Source organism: Physeter macrocephalus, chromosome 18 (assembly GCF_002837175.3).
Source record: "Physeter macrocephalus isolate SW-GA chromosome 18, ASM283717v5, whole genome shotgun sequence".
Lineage (NCBI taxonomy): Eukaryota > Metazoa > Chordata > Mammalia > Artiodactyla > Physeteridae > Physeter > Physeter macrocephalus.
This window is the reverse complement of record NC_041231.1, coordinates 52,840,537-52,855,333: the sequence shown is the minus strand read 5'-3', so window position 1 is coordinate 52,855,333 and position 14,797 is coordinate 52,840,537. Positions and strand designations below refer to the sequence as shown.

At 43.5% G+C, this 14,797-nt stretch overlaps 1 long non-coding RNA gene across 2 annotated transcripts; it reads left to right on the top strand.

Annotated features, from left to right (window-relative positions):
* The first annotated feature begins 6 nt into the window (after nucleotides 1–6).
* LOC129391499 (uncharacterized) lies at nucleotides 7–12,409 on the top strand. 2 transcript variants are annotated; one of them, XR_008615689.1, is made up of 4 exons: nucleotides 7–1,331; nucleotides 3,578–4,454; nucleotides 5,138–5,306; nucleotides 7,481–12,409. It is a non-coding gene; the product is annotated as an uncharacterized lncRNA (long non-coding RNA). The 2 variants fall into 2 exon arrangements; XR_008615688.1 differs by having other exon boundaries at nucleotides 3,578–5,306.
* The last annotated feature ends 2,388 nt before the right edge of the window (nucleotides 12,410–14,797 follow it).

The following is a 14,797-nucleotide window of genomic DNA, read 5'->3' as shown; positions in this document are numbered from 1 at the left end:
CAGTGAATTCCACCATTCTGTCTTCCAGGTCACTTATCCGTTCTTCTGCCTCAGTTTCTCTGCTATTGATTCCTTCTGGTGTATTTTTCATTTCAGTTATTGTATTGTTCATCTCTGTTTGTTTGTTCTTTAATTCTTCTAGGTCTTTGTTAAACATTTCTTGCATCTTCTCGATCTTTGTCTCCATTCCTTTTCCAAGGTCCTAGGTCATGTTCACTATCATTATTCTGAATTCTTTCTCTGGAAGGTTGCCACTTCATTTAGTTGATTTTCTGGGGTTTTATCTTGTTCCTTCATCTGGTACAGAGTCCTCTGCCTTTTCATTTTGTCTGTCTTCCTGTGAATGAGGTTTTTGTTCCACAGGCTGCAGGATTGTAGTTCTTCTTGCTTCTGCTGTCTGCCCTCTGGTAAATGAGGCTATCTAAGAGGCTTGTGCAAGCTTCCTAATGGGAAGGGACTGGTGATGGGTAGAGCTGGGTGTGCTCTGGTGGACAGAGCTCAGTAAAACTTTAATCTGCTTGACTGTTGATGGGTGGGGCTGGGTTCCCTCCCTGTTGGTTGTTTGGCCTGAGGCAACCCAACACTGGAGCCTACCTGGGCTCTTTGGTGGGGCTAATGGCAGACTCTGGGAGGGCTCATGCCAAGGAGTACTTCCCAGAACTTCTGCTGCCAGTGTCTTCGTCCCTATGGTGAGCCACAGCCACCCTCTACCTCTGCAGGAGACCCTCCAACACTAGCAGGTAGGTCTGGTTCAGTCTTCTATGGGGGTCACTGCTCCTTCCCCCTGGGTCCTGATGCACACACTACTTTGTGTGTGCCATCCAAGAATGGAGTCTCTGTTTCCCCCAGTCCTGTCAAAGTCCTGCAGTCAAATCCTGCTAGACTTCAAAGTCTGATTCTCCAGGAATTCCTCCTCCCGTTGCCAGACCCCCAGGTTGGGAAGCCTGATGGGCTCAGAACCTTCACTCCAGTGGGTGGACTTCTGTGGTATAAGTGTTCTCCAGTTTGTGAGTCACCCACCCAGTGGTTATGGGATTTGATTTTATTGTGATTGTGCCCTTCCTACCATCTCATTGCAACTTCTCCTTTGTCTTTGGATGTGGGGTATCTTTTTTGGTGAGTTCCAGTGTCTTCCTGTCAATGATTGTTCAGTTAGTTGTGATTCCAGTGTTCTCACAAGAGTGAGTAAGCGCATGTCTTTCTACTCCACCATCTTGAACCAATCTCGACCTACCAAAGTCTTGAAGGTTTCCACAACTCAAGAAGTGGCTGGAAGAATGACCACCGTTTTGGAATAGGGATGAGATGAAGACCTCAGGAGACAGACCCAGGTGAGGGGACAGGAAAGGAGGGGAAAGTGCTAGTATGAAGAAGAAAAAGGGGGCCTGGGGATATTCTTCACAGTGTGAGGGAACAGCCTTGCATCCCCTTACCTCCCCCTGCCTCCAGCTAAGGGATGGCACACATCTAGCTAAACCACAGGCGCCGTGCCCAGCACTTTACCACCAGTGCTGTAGGATTGAATTCCATCGTGGTGAATTTGAAATGAAGAACTGATTGAACCTTCCTCAGGGCTCCAGGGGGTGAAGAATAGAACTTCTCTCACCCTCCCATCACTAGCAGACATCTGAGGCACCTCTAACGTGGGCCGTGGGGCTGCAAAGAAAGCCCATATGTAGATGTCCAGCTGGCTACCAGTAGGATTGATTTCACAGACTGCTCGCCCCCACAGCTCTATACCACACACACACACACACACACACACACACACACACACACACACACTCCCATCAGGATGAAGAGTCCAGCATCTGTATTACATATTGAAAGCAACTAGTGAGATGGTAGGAACTTATTAGAGTTTGTCCTCTTTGCTATTAAAGAAAGAAAAATAAAATCAGTGGGAAGATCACAACACATGTAAATAGGCTGGTGCCGAGTATTGCTAAAAGGCAAAAAAAAAAAAAAAAAAAGGAAGCACCATGGAAGTCCCAAAGCTGGTCCAGATCACTGGCTGCTCCAAGGACAAAAGAGTCAGGAAGGAAACCTACTGTCAGCCCCAGCCTACAGACAGGCCCAGGTAGCTGTGAAAAAGTGTTGTGTGCTCAAATAGAAACTTAGGTTTAAATAAAGTGATCTAGAACTATGGAATACCTATTAGCATCAACTGGAACATTCCAAGGAATATAGTTTGGAAAATTCTTCAGGAACATAGTTTGGAAAATTCTTCAGTAGAGATTTCTTATATAATATTGGGTCCACCTAATAGCCCCTTTCTTCCTACAATATCACTAAGATACCTATGAGGTATTGCAAAGGACAAAAGTGAGCAATCATAGTAGAAAAGGAAGGCTGAAAGGTAGTCTACTCTGGAATCCAAGTCAGCAGGGAGTAGAAGAAAGTGGGATCTGTGTCCCCAAGGGATGAAAAACTCACGAGGAAGAGTGGCTTTTTCATGTTCTGATAACTTTAGCAAATACTGACCAGCAGGGCGTAGGCTGGTGGTATAAATCTGAGAATAAAAGAAAGTTCAGCATCACCCAAAATAGCATCCCCAGGAAACTGAGTGAGCAGTTGCGCTCCACAGATTTATCACAGAACAAAAACCCTTACAAACAACTCGGACAAAAAATGACATCCTGTAACGACAGTTTGATGACATCCTGTAACGATCTCTTAGATTTTTCTCAGTTGCCATTCTGTTGTGTGCTTTGTACAACACCTGGTGTTTTTGACCCTTGGAATATATTTTCTCCTTAGCTTCCAATAAGGAGTTTTAAATAGTCCTCAGTCTTCCTGTGGGTAATAGAAACTGTTAATGGTACCTTGAAATTTTAACAACTTAATAGCAATTTATTTTATAGTTCCTTTTTAAAAATGAGAAAGTGGCAGATCTTTTTTTTATCATCTCATCATCAAGTTTCAACAGCTATTAAACATCTTCCATGTCTTCACGGAAGTCAGGATATACTGAAGTACTGAACATACACCCTGGAAAAGGAAAATACCTATGTCCAAGAAAAATGATGGGTCATCTTTAGATTTCCTACACTGGCCTCATTTACTCAGATTCTCAGGTTACTCACCTGACCCCATGTTTTTCTATGCATGGCAGTATTTTTCTTTGTCTACTACTCCTTTTTAACCAGATCTTTGAAAATGTGCTTATTTAGTTCATTTATTTTCATTCTTTATTAAGGTAAAAACTCATCCAGGGCAACAACTTTTCCTGAGTTCAGCTTTGGCCGTATTTTCATTCATTTTAAAATACTCTGTAATTACAGTTTTGATTTTTCTCTGATTTTTTATTTCGTGTGTGTGTGTGTGTGTGTGTGTGTATGCGATTAAAACCATTTTTAGAAAATATGGTCCATCTGGTTCCTGCTTTGAGGAATTAATTGGATTTTTTTTTTTGCTCTAATATGTGAATAATCTTACTATGTTCAATGGATGCTGGCAAAAAAAGAAAAGCTATGTCTGCAGTCTGTAAGTCTCAATATGTGTCTACTAAATAAATGCTTAAAGCATTCAGGTCATCTATGTTCTCATTTATTTTTGCTAATGTGCTTTCTCAAAGACAAGGAAGTCAAGAGCAAGCAGCCATGGGACTGACATGAAAGACGCCTTGCAAGGACCTCCAACCACTTCTTTAGTGCCGGCCCTTGGAGGAAGGAAATGCCAACCAGGGCTCTCCACAACAGCCTCCCCTTCTACATTTAGGATGAATCACCAAAGTCATTTCCTAAGTAAACGTTCTTTTTAGCTCCCTGGAGAAAAGTGTAAAGGAGCTAGTTTTTTGTTTGCTTGTTTGTTTGTTTGTTTCTTTATTTTTTTGGCTGCGTTGGGTCTTAGCCAGGGCACGTAGGCTTCTCTCTAGTTGTGGCGCGCGGGCTCCAAGGCGTGTGGGCTCTGTAGTTGTGGCACATGGGCTATCTCGTTGAGGCACGCGAGCTCAGTAGTTGTGGCTCACAGGCTTAGTTGCCCCGTGGCATGTGGGACCTTAGTTCCCCAACCAGGCATGGAACCCGCATCCCCTGCATTGGAAGGTGGATTCTTTACCACTGGACCACCAGGGAAGTCCCAAGGAGCCAGTTTTAAGAGAAGAGATTCTAAAAATATTTTTGGAAAATTTCAATATTGGTTCAGGGAGTTTTAAAAGAAAGAAAAATTACAGGAATCACTGTTGGATGAGAATCACATCACAGCTCCAGTTTGTGCCACCTACAAGACTAGTGGGGTTTTTTCAGAGTCAGCCTCAAAGCCAGAATCATCTTCCTACAGCATCGTTTTTATCCTGTTGCCTCCATGCTCAAAACCCTCTAGTGGCTTTCCAGGCTCTACAGAAGCAAGCCCAGCAAGTCCGGTGGCCCCACACCAAGCTCAGCACCTCTGAAGCTGCATAACCCTGACCAGAACCACTTAGCTGGCATCTATCACGTCTTGCTTGACTGGTGGTAATTTTTTTACATTTATTTCAGTGAATAGACCCTAAACTCCTTGAGGGTAGAATGCCAGGCTGGATTGCCTTGGAGAAGGAAATCACTATCTTTGTGATAAGTTCGGAGTACCATGAGTATTGACATCATCAGGAAAATCCCCAGCCCGATCTGTCATGACTAGCACACAATCTATTAGCACATCCATGTCATGGCAATAGACGACCGTGAAGTCTGCCTGTAGCATGTTAAATCAGTCAGCAAAGCCCACCAGGTTAGAGATCAAATTCAGGACCTGGACTAGAGATGGGATTTTGTTCTGTCCTTGGCAGGGAATGCAGTTCCAGTCCCTGTCACAAAGTGAGGCAGATTCATCACCACCTCCAGAAAAACAACTTAAAAAGCACTTGCTGACATGGCTCCACAAGGCCCTTTGTACACCTACCCCTTTCCATCTGTATTGCTTTTAGACACACCTCAGGTTGGGTGGGGGAATGGGGGAAAAGACTGGGAATTGTTTGCATTTTATTATTTTTAAATCTCAAGTTATGAGTGATGTTAAAAGTAAAATGTATTGAGTAAGCTCAGCTTACTCAGCTGACTGTTGATGTGAGTGAAATGCATGCTCATTTGCTTACCAATGTCTTCTTTCCATGCTGAACACAAAAGGATTTTTATTGTGTTTCTAATTTGAAATTTAGATAATTACAGCAAATAGACTACTTCTGGAAAGTCACCTTTCCAATGTACCGCAGACAAGAAGAAATGAGGGATTCTTGGTGATGATTTACTCTTGGAGAAATAGACATTACACTCCTGACCAAACAGCAGAAATGGAATGACCTGAAGTACCATGATTTTACTGCACAAGTAAGCTTTTTAAAATCATGCTTCTGGTTTCTCTTTAACATTTGTATTCTTCAGTTCCTTGGAGCTTCCTTCCCAGAACTGGATGTATTTGGCCTCCCCTTCACAAGAATTCAGCTGTTACTAGTTTTCCACTTAAACAATCTTTTTTTTTCTTTTTGGCTGCGCCGCGAGGCTTACAGGATCTTAGTTCTCTGACCAGGGATTGAACCCTCACCCTCGGCGGTGAAAGCAGAGTCCTAACCACTGGACTGCCAGGGAATTCCCACACAATCTTTCTTTCAAAGAGTATAATCTGTTTCACAAACACACGAATAGTGACATTATTTGCTTTTTTATAAGTCTAGGTATACTAATAATTTAATTATATTATACTAATATGGTTAATTAATATATTATGCTAATAAGAACTCATAATAATTGTGCACTCTAAAATACGATAGCTATAGTCCTTAAAAGATTGTTTTATCTTTACCTATATTACCACTTCATCGCAAAAAGAGCATAAATAGTAAGTGCTTAATAATATAGCTGTTGACCCAGAAGGCAACTATTGGTGTTTGATAATACAGTGAGAAGAGCATGGAATTTTTTAATACAACTTAGGTTAGAACCCTGATTTAGTTCCTTCCTAGCTTGTGGCCTTGGACAAATTACTAGACCTTTCTGAGCCTCAAAGATAATAATACCCACCTGGAAGAATTATTGAGAGAATTAAAGTAGATATTTATATGAGTGTATAGTGTAATGGCTGGCACACAGAAGGCTCAACAATATTTACTGTTGTCCCCCAAGAGTGGTATTATCCTATCAAGAGGCTGTTGCCCAATTGTAACCTGTTGACTAGAAGGATTCTATTCTATTCTACGGTAAATATTTTCAGAATATCTTTGTTCAGTATGTGAACAGTTAATAGTTAATAAGCCAGCCTAGTATACACTGATCTCCTCTGATTCTCCACTTGTCTGGACACAGCTATAAACAGAACATGCCAAGGATTGGCCCACGCCCCTGTTGACTGACTGCAGCCTTCTTCAAGAGCTATGGGCAAAATTCTTTATGCTTATATGGTCCCTATGACTGAAACACAAAGCATTTTTCTGGAGATTAAATCAGGGCTTTCATATGACCCTGGTTAATAAATGTCAAGTCTCCAGTGTGAAACCTCAGAATATCCTTTTGAGGAAGGTGGTTGACAACATTATCTTCCATACAAATAAACTGAGGCATGGAGGTGATACATCAGAGGGCTTTTTACAGATTCTTCACTCTTGTTTACTTTCAGTTCATACGTGAAAACCAGTCAGTGCTTCACGGAAGTGCTCGGAGTGTCAACAGGGCTCCCCAGAGAGCATGGTTGGGGTCTCTTGGAGAAAGCCTACCATTCTCCTAACATCATTAGGAGTCTTATGGGACAGCATGGGGAGGGGTGGGTGTTATTGAGGCAGAGGGTGCTCTGATTGGGTAAACAGTCTGAGTTACTGACGTCACACAAGCAAGTAAGCCAGAACTCCAGAGGCTGAGGCACCTGTCGTGCAAAACACAGAGTTCCCCCTTCGAGCTGAGTTCCTGTGGCTACAGTCAGCCTCTTCTCAGAAGAAAAGGTGCTCAAGAGGGGCTAAGAAGGAAGGCCTTTGTGCACCAGGAGGGGGAGAGTGCTCTGATATGCCGCAAGACGATGGAGGTCCAACTTGCCAGCTGGGGACAGTGTCGGCAACTATGACATCAAGAAGCAGAAAGATTTCCACCTCGCAGAGTAATACCCTCCACTTCAAATGTGCACCTCCAGTGGATCCTTGGGGACCCATACCCTTCTTCCTGGTTTTCTCAGACCAGAAACCCTCTGCCTGTTTCTCCTCATAATTCAGCCACACCGGTAGTTAACATTTATTATCATACTACATGCCCAGTCTTTAACACGCTGCGGGGGCTTTGTAGGCTTTGCACTAGGACCACATAGCTGAGCTGGAGCTACCTCTCCCAGAATTCCCTTCCCTGAGTGGTTCCAGGTCAGTGTAGTCACAAGAGAAATTCTGCATGAGACTTGAAATGTGGAAGTGAAGCAGCCACCATATTTTTTACGCTTCGAAGGTCAGGGTGAGGCACCAGCCACTAAGGCAGCTGGCTCGTGTGGTCATTGTCAATTCCTCCAATTCTTGCTCTGTTTCCTCCTGCAGCTTCTCCACAGGCATCCATGACGTCTTGGTGAAGGGCACCAGCTTCTCTTGCATGTCAGCCATGGCACTGAGTTTGCAGGTGGGGAGAGACAGACATGGGTCCCAGTTCATTCTCATGGGCTCCAGTTTGTCTTTGTTCTCAATCACACCCAGTTTTCCTACCTTACTGCTGACCTGCTTAACCTAAAGCTACTTTATAAACTAATACAACGTTACATGTCCATTGAACCTCAATAAAACTTGGGGAAAAAATAAAGCTACTTTAAGCTTAACATTAGATGAAGAGACAACAGCCTGGCATAGATTCCTCCACCAGTTTCTACAATTGCAAAGTCCAATCCTTATAATAATTTGGTTTTCTATGTAACTTATAGCAGTTCTGGTTCTCTGATCGAACCCTGAGTGATACACATGTATTGTCTCATTTAATCCTCACTAAAATCCTAGGGGATAGGCACTATTATTAGTCCTATTTCACAGGTGAAGAACTTGAGAAACAAAGAGAACAGGAAGAGGCTCAGGTGTAGTTAGTCTGGCCTTATCCTGATCTACAGAGGGGCTACTTTTTTTTAAACATCTTTATTGGAGTATAATTGCTTTACAATGGTGTGTTAGTTTCTGCTTTATAACAAAGTGAATCAGTTATACATATGTTCCCATATCTCTTCCCTCTTGCATCTCCCTCCCTCCCACCCTCCCTATCCCACCCCTCTAGGTGGTCACAAACCACTGAGCTGATCTCCCTGTGCTATGCGGCTGCTTCCCACTAGCTATCTATTTTACGTTTGGTAATGTATATATGTCCATGCCACTCTCTCACTTTGTCATGTTAGTCACTTCCGTAGCTCTTCAGGCCAGGTATCTTCCCTCAGCCCAGGACAATTTTCCAGCTGTGAAACATTAGCAGCCAACATTCAGGGAAGCTGGGAAGATGGTACACCAGCTCAATATAGGGGATCTAGGAGGGGCACCATGGTCCCTTTGCAGGGTGCTATCTTGTTTGGCCTCATTTTTGTCCACCAAAACTCTGTAAGCAGCAATGCTGGCAAACCTTATTCCAGCATCTTCAGACTGCTCTAAGGCCCTTTGGGAACAGTTAGCTCTTCTTCATGAAACTAGTCTCCAAAACCCCATTTCTGAAATGCATTCCAAAATAGAAACAACATCAGTAATGCAATAGTATAAATTATTGCTATCAGATCAATCTTCAGTGTACTAGAGGATCACACTAGGAGTTGTCACTGAGCACTGGGGATTAGGAAAAGGGAATCCAAGGGAAAAAGGGACTGGAGGACAGACCCTGGCAATTCCAAAATGAGTCTGACTATTATCAGAAAAATCACGTCTTCTGGATTCAGATATATCCAGTTATATTCCAAAGCCTGGAGAGTGTCTGATGCTCTCTGACTGACAGTCTCCCCATTGGTTAAAATGCAATAATAATATGTGCCTTGTATATCTGTTGGAGGGGAAAATGTTTCAAAAGGCCCCGAATGCAGTGCTCATTGTGCACATAGCTCAATAAATGGTATTTTATTGCAAAGACATATATCTATGCTCCCCACTCTCACTCACTGAACTTCTTCATTCTCCAATTCCAAACAGATGGATTGGATTTATCCCCTGCAGAACCCAAACAAAAACCACAAACAGGGAATTCCCTGGTGATCCAGTGGTTAGGACTCAGAGCTTTCACTGTCAGGGGCCTGGGTTCGATCCCTGGTGGGGGAACTAAGATCCCACAAGCCTCGTGGCATGGCCAAAAACAAACAAACAAACAACTCAAATACTAACCAAAAAAGCCATGGTCTAGAGCACAGCTAAGAAAAGTAGAGTTGCATTTTTATTGAGCAATTTTCTCTGTCTGAAACATATTACAAGACACCAAGCACTGGGGAAAGGGGCAGGAAGACAACCCAAATCCTTTGAGCTGTTTTGTAGAGACTGAAACCCTCACCGGGTGGAAGAAGTTAACTATTCAATACATGATGATGACCAGACTGTAGCCATGACTTAAGCTGCCACAGTTCTGAGAACTGGTCTCAAATAAATGGGAACAAACGAAGCCTCGAACTGAAGGCTAACTGTAATTAAAACAATCAAGATGATGCTGATCAGACCACCGCATGATCAATTTCAAGATGACTGTCAGAGCCGACTGTGCTGTTTCTGCATGTAGCCCTCTCCCTTCACCTATAAAAGCTCTTGCCCTATGCCTCCCCACTGCTGGGTTGCTAGCCTCCAACAGAAAACAAACTTTCCTTTCCACCAACCTTGCCTCTTTATTGGCTTTTGAGCAGTAAGCAACTGGACCCACTTTCGCTAACGGATTTTTGGCTCCCAACGCGAGACTGCGCTCTCGCGATATCTGGCTCCCAGTGGGGTGGGGGCGGTTCCTTCCCCACCAGCAGAGCCACCGCCATGGCGTGGCGCCAGGATGGCTGCGAGGAGCCCGCTACTCCTGCATCACTGGCCCCGGGAGGGGATTTGGGGGGACATTCCTAGCAGCTGCCCAAACCATTCGTTTTGGGAACCCTCCCTGTTTCTCCCCTGTTCGGCACTGGCTGCCAACAAACGCTTTTCCTTGGTGCAACGGAAAGATGCCTCAGGACGAGCTGACGAGCTCCAAGACCGAGTAAGTCCACCGGTGCGCACGCTGCAAACCTCTTTTGAGCATGAGGTGCTATCTGGGCATTTTGCCCTTTGGTTCTGACGTGTGTCTGATGTTGAGGACCATTTTTTTTGGGAAGTGTTCGTCTGGGACTTCGTATCCGTCCTCTCAGTGCGTTTGTGACAGTTGCTCTCTTCTGGTGTGTGACTGTGTATTCCATTTGTGTGATTGGTATTCTTGTTGCCTTTTGTAAAATGGTAAATTCAGGTTCAATTCATTAAGAAAAATTTTGGCTATGAACCTATGGCTAAGAAAGGTTTTTTTTTTAAACATTGTGTGGTCAACAGTATTCTTCAGACTCCAGAGAAAACTGGTTATGATGTGTATCACTGCTGGCTTTAAGTTTTCTGCTTGAGGCACATGTACAATGTTTGTGTGACAACTGGGTATAGTTGATAAAATGTATAGCCTATAAAATATTTCCCCATCAGCATATCTCTGCACTTATTTGTTATGTCTGATTAGTTTTCCCCCAACTAAGCAAATATATAAACAAAAAAGTAGGCCTAGCCCCGAGGGACATGAATGGACCCAGAGCAGGCAGGAATCAGCTTAGCTTTGTAGCATGAGTACTGAAGAGTTTTGAGTAAACCAAGATGACCATGTTGTCCTTTGCATTGCCTTCTGCTAAGGATCACGAACTGCCAGCAGCCAACCCATTACTTCTTATCATCTAGTGTGAAGTAATCCTGGAGAATCTCTCCATCCCCCATCCAAACAATCCACATGAGCAACCACCATCTGATGACTAGGGTCCCTCATAAGTCTTGTTCAACCCCATCTCCAGCATGGACAGGGAGGGATGGATACTGGGGACTGTGAAAGCATGAATAGAAAATATGAAACGCACTTGTCCCACATCTTCTGTCTTGCCTATTGTTGGCCCTTTTGAATTTTACATTTACCCAATGAGACTCCAAGAAGCATCAGATGCTGTTTAAAGCTGCACAAGTCCACCACCCAGCAGGAACTTGGCCAAGGAGCCAATTCTATTCTGCCTCCAGAGTTGTTTGGGAGAAAAGCAGTGGATATAAAAATTTACATTTGGATTTTTCTTTCATTTGTTTAGAATTTGGTGTCCCTTCCATTTCTCCTCCCTCTCTTTTCATCCCAGCTCCAATTAGAAAATTCCATTGTACAAAATTCCACTCCACAGGAACCTATATCAAATTTAGGAAGCCATTGGTTTTTAAAGAACCCTCATTTCAGGAGGGTAGAACAGAGCGTGCCATGTAATCAAAGGCAATTAGAGACATTCACGCCATTGTGAATATACATCCTTTGCATACACAATTATGAAGAATTGTTCAGAGAGCTTACACACTGTGGTGCTGGATGGTTTCCAGAAGCACTTAAGGCATAAGAAGCACTTATTTGGGGCTTGCAAACATGAGTTTTGTTTGTGTTCTTATGCATGTTTGGCAAATACAATGCAGGATCTGCTTTCAGAACATTTGGCCCTAAATAAAAAGAAATGTGTCAGCGAATCCACCAAGAAGTACACTAAACCCAAAACTTCTGTTGGATCCAGAAAGAAGCTGAGGAAGACTTTGCTTGTTTTCCAGCTAAAGCCAACATCTGAATGCAATCACCAAGAGTTCTGGCTGCTTTGGCCACATCTAGCAGAGATGCAGAAAGCCTCACCAAAAGCCCAGTGCATTCTTTGTGAAGCTGCCCAACACTTTTAGCACACCTGGGGTCAGTTAGGAAGGCAAGATGTCCATGTGAGCAGGATGAGCTCACCCCGTGCCTTTCAATGATCTCAAACATTTGCCATCTACCCCAGGACATGCAAAGTACCACCTACATGCGTATTGGATTTCTTGGATGCGGCAGGAGAAGGGGAGAAGAACATGTTTCTGCCATCTTTATATAGTAAATAAGGAAAGACTACAGTCCATCTACTAGGGTGAAGTACAACTCCACTTACTCTGTGACTAAGCAAGTTATATAATATCGGCCTCACTCTCCTTGTTGGTAAAACAAAAATGATAATAGTACCTGCCTCATGAAGCTGTTGAAGACTGATAAGATGACAAATGTAAAATGGCCACACCAAGTAACTTCTCAAAGAATGTAGGCTAAAAGAATTAAATTATTTCATCATATTCTCTCTGTGTCTTCTCCAACTTCCATGCAGAAAAGTCACCTCCCTTAAAAAAACTTAAAACTTGATCTACGATTCACCCTCACAACTGAACACATCTCCACTTCTTTCTTTCTTTCTTTATTTTTTTGATGTGGACCATTTTTAAAGTCTTTATCCAGCTAAAGCCAACATCTGAATGCAATCACCAAGAGTTCTGGCTGCTTTGGCCACATCTAGCAGAGATGCAGAAAGCCTTACCAAAAGCCCAGTGCATTCTTTGTGAAGCTGCCCAACACTTTTAGCACACCTGGGGTCAGTTAGGAAGGCAAGATGTCCATGTGAGCAGGATGAGCTCACCCCGTGCCTTTCAATGATCTCAAACATTTGCCATCTACCCCAGGACATGCAAAGTACCACCTACATGCGTATTGGATTTCTTGGATGCGGCAGGAGAAGGGGAGAAGAACATGTTTCTGCCATCTTTATATAGTAAATAAGGAAAGACTACAGTCCATCTACTAGGGTGAAGTACAACTCCACTTACTCTGTGACTAAGCAAGTTATATAATATCGGCCTCACTCTCCTTGTTGGTAAAACAAAAATGATAATAGTACCTGCCTCATGAAGCTGTTGAAGACTGATAAGATGACAAATGTAAAATGGCCACACCAAGTAACTTCTCAAAGAATGTAGGCTAAAAGAATTAAATTATTTCATCATATTCTCTCTGTGTCTTCTCCAACTTCCATGCAGAAAAGTCACCTCCCTTAAAAAAACTTAAAACTTGATCTACGATTCACCCTCACAACTGAACACATCTCCACTTCTTTCTTTCTTTCTTTATTTTTTTGATGTGGACCATTTTTAAAGTCTTTATTGAATTTGTTACAATATTGCTTCTGTTTTATGTTTTGATTTTTTTGGCCACGAGGCACGTGGGATCTTATCTCCCTGACCAGGGATTGAACCCGCACCCCGCTGCATTGGAAGGCGAAGTCTTAACCACTGGACTCCTGGGGAAGTCCCACCATCTCCACTTCTTTAAATGTCCAGTTCCTTGAAAGAGGAGTCTGCACATGTGGTCCTGCCCTAATTCGCATTCACGCTCACCACCTGCCCCCTCCCACACAATAAGTGATGAAGATCATTCATCAACAGCCCTTGCCACCTGACTTGGAGTGTTTCCCAGCCTCCCCCACTGACATGCTGGACACAGGACTGGAGTGGGTCACTAGAATGTGGACAAACATGATATTTGCCACTTATGAGCAGAAACTTTGAATGTGCTCACTTCCTTTACTTTGGCCTCTTGCATTCTCGTCTTCTTCCATGAGAACAGCATGGAAAAGAAAGGCTACTGCTTTAGCCTGAGTCCTGGAATGAGAAGATGCCTTGAGCCCAGGAAAGCCCTCCAGAATCGCAGCCAATTCGCAGGCTTCATTTCATTTCAGAAGGCAATAAATGTTTTATTCTGTTGAGAATTGGGTTCTTTGTTACTACAGCAAAAGCTGACCAATGCCTAGTATCTGCTCTCCTGCCGACCTAAGCATCCCTATTATAATGATCAGTAAGGGATAATCTGCCGTTTCTTCATCAAACACCCCCACTTCCTCCACCCACCACTCTGTATACATGAGTCTCCTGGGTTTGTCATGTTTGTAACTGCTGGCTCCCCTGGCCACCAATTATTGTCTCCTAGGTGGGTATCTGATCCAGTCTGCAGTGGGAAAAAAACATGAAACGACCATACACACAGAAGCAGAATGAGAGGGAACCTCCAAGGGGACTTGAGCCAGTGGTTAAAGTTATTGTTTCTATTGCTAAATGTCCACACCCAGGAAAGACTTCCTGGCTTAAAGGGGTGAGTCCAAGAGGACTACACACACGGACAGGAAGGAGAAAGGTCCTCTGCTCAGACAAGAGGGATTTACCATGAGCCTTGTGGAGGCAGGTGGACAGCAGGGTCAAGAGTCAGAACAGGTTACTGTTGAAATGGTTTCGAGCCAAGGCTTTCCATTTAGACATGGTCTTGATCAAAAACTTGAGGGCCCATCCAGATTCTTCCGTACGGTGAAGCTAAATCTAAAGGAACAATTCAAGGGCCTGAGTAAAGCAGATGGGGAGGAGGATCAGTGTGGGGGGACAATGGTCGGGCAGACCTGGGACTTCAGAGGGGAGATCAGAACACCAGGTTTCTGACAAGTCATCCCAAGAGTGTGAATAAGAGACATTTCCACCCCCAACGGCAGCTTCTTAGAGCCAGCCTGTGGCCCAGCCTTCAATTTTTTTCCAGCATAGCAAGTCTAATCACAATCGGATGTGCTGTGACCTCCCAGAGCTCACAGGAAGAGATTCCACAACAAACAGGAGTGTTCTGGGCTTTAAGGGTAAAAGAGCCCTTCACCCCACACCCCAACGGTGGTTTTTTTGGTTTGTTTTTTTGTTTTTTTTGTTTTTGTTTGTTTAAAGCATTTAAAAATTTTTTTTTCTTTTTTTAAAATTTATTTATTTTTTTGGCTGCGTTGGGTCTTCATTGCTGCGCATGGGCTTTCTCTA